This window comes from Lipotes vexillifer, unplaced genomic scaffold (genome assembly GCF_000442215.2).
Source record: "Lipotes vexillifer unplaced genomic scaffold, Lipotes_vexillifer_v1.1 scaffold317, whole genome shotgun sequence".
Lineage (NCBI taxonomy): Eukaryota > Metazoa > Chordata > Mammalia > Artiodactyla > Lipotidae > Lipotes > Lipotes vexillifer.
In genome coordinates, this window is record NW_006782029.1 from 2,034,850 (window position 1) to 2,037,351 (window position 2,502).

The following is a 2,502-nucleotide window of genomic DNA, read 5'->3' on the forward strand; positions in this document are numbered from 1 at the left end:
AGGAATGCCAGCCAGCCAGAGCGCACTTTAAATAATATCTTCTCCAACCCAGACTATAGTGGTTTTGCCTGAAGTGAAGGAGTACATTTTGCAATGAGAAAACATGCACACAGGTACACACAATTTTAATAGCTTTAACTAAATAAGTCCTATTATAGTTGTTCTCTGGAGTAAAATGTACTTAAATATCCTAAACAAATGCTAAAGAGATCCTACTAGTATCCTCTGGGAGTTATGACAGAAGCAAGCTTTGGAATAATATACTTTTCTGAATAAATTCTAGACTGGAATTTAAATTCAGGAGATTTTTCATAAGCCTCAGCAAAAAAATAAAATAAAAAGAAAGATGGATTGAATGTCAAAATTCTTTTCTACAAAGTGATTTTTGATTCTTGAGACCAAGATATTGTCCTGATCCTATTCTCCTAAGGAGAAAATTTATTTGATGTCATTGATTATTCAGAGTTAGTAGCCCTCAAAACACTTACTTTAATCTTAGAAAAATAGAAATTTTCTCCAAAAATGTCATTATCTGGTGAGACTATCATCATCTAGTAAAATATTTATTAGTACTAAAAGGCAAATATTTCAGATTTCTCTGCTCTATGAAATTAGGAAGGTGGGAACCATGAATAATTATATTAATGGCTGCAGTACTAACATACCAGGCAGAAGGAGAATGCTATCAAATACAGGATCATTATGGCAAAGTTAAAATCTGCAGTTATTCTGTGGGCAGTCTGCCTCAGGAAGAGCTTCCTGGTGTCCTTCCCCAGGGTTTCCTGCAGGTGCAAAGTCAAGTAGGGTAGATAGGGGTGGAAGGCAATCTAGGAACCAGAAAGGATGCTTTAGGGGAATCACCATAGGTTTCTCCAGGTAGCATAATTAAATTAACCACAAATGTAAGCTTGTCAAGCCCTAAAACCAGCAGCATCTCCTCCTAAACTAAGGAAGAAGGGAGCCAGAGCCAGGAAAGGATGAAATGAGTTGCCTGGAATTAAACTGCCATGGCTCATTTTTAGTTGTAAAACAAGTAGCTTGAAAAGATACTGAAGAAAGAACATGAACACAGATGGTGAAGAGACCGCCATTTGTAGCATAGAAGCAAAGGGGGAAAAAAATCACTTTCACGTTTTAAGTCTATAAAAATACTTTGTGTTCTGTCCCACACACAGGACACGTAACAGTCAATTCACATGCAAAGGGAAGCTTTTTGTTCACGTCCAGAACCAGGCCTGTGTATACTAATACTGGTGAATAGAACAAAATGAATATTCTAGAAATGTTTCATTTATGATCACAAAGACTAAGCCAATCTTCCCAAATCATCCAACAGATGTTTCCAAGGGCTGAAAATGATCATCTGAAAGACAGTATTTCCCTAGATCAATAGCAGTTCTCATAAAGGTTTCACATATGGATGTTTGCACAAAACTATGTAAATTACAAATGTAAACTTAACCACTGGTTTCGAACAGAAATCTAAATATAGCATAATATCACCCAATTTACCCACATCAACACCATTTCTTGCTTTTGGACAGACAATTTCTGCCAACTAGGGAAGCTTAAGGACAGCTAACATCAGAACAGAATGCCTCTCCCCACAATCCCTACTATTTCCAAAGCAGGAAAATGGGGCTGAAATTCCAAATCAGTGACATCTAAATATTCATGATCCCCAAATACTCGTGTTGTACCACAGTATAACCAATCTGGATATATAAAATTCTAAGATCAGTAATAAAATAAAGAATAAATATAATGAGCAACAAAACTAAAGTAGATTCGTGCACCAGAAAACTTTCCCACTTAGTGGAATTTTCCACCTGGGTCTTTGATATTCTATTAGCTCCATTCAAGAGTAAAGCTAGCAGTCTAAAAATGAGCAATCAAACTGAATAAAGCACACAGTATAATATGCAGAGATTAAGACTCTTTAAGGATTACAAAAATGTAGCCAGGGCACAGGATAAAAGCAATATTTAAAACTGGGTACATGCAGTTCTCAGGTGATTCAGTGATTCCTGCATCCTCAGGCACAGGGGTACCCCGATCTTTTCCTCCCATTTTATAGTGATATCAACAAAGAATAAGTAATTACTTTCACCCTTATAAACCAGAGGGAAAAAAAGAAGCTTTTTAAAATTTATAGCACCATATGATTAGACTTTCCTCATGTCTATTACACAGGGCTTTCATCTAAGCATGAAATGATTTTCAAGTAATCAATCACTTTAAAAAGAGGAACCCTTAAAACACATTAATGTCTATGTGATGGTATTTTAGAGACAAATTCATTCATAAAGGAGAATAAAGGATCAAGCTGAACATCTCAAAAAGTTGAGCACCACAAATTGCTGATATAATGTGTGTGTGTGTGTGTGTGTGTGTGTGTGAGAGAGAGAGAGAGAGAGAGAGAGAGAGAGAGAGAGAGAGAGAGAGAGAGGGGGGGGGGGGGGGGGGGAGAGAGAGAGAGAGAGAGAGAGAGAGAGAGAGAGA

General features: G+C 36.9%; 1 protein-coding gene across 2 annotated transcripts in view; it reads right to left on the bottom strand.

Annotated features, from left to right (window-relative positions):
• The window catches only part of FOCAD (focadhesin), a 294,494-nt gene that overhangs the window by 62,014 nt on the left and 229,978 nt on the right, over window positions 1-2,502 (bottom strand). The gene's annotated exons all lie outside the window — the stretch shown is intronic.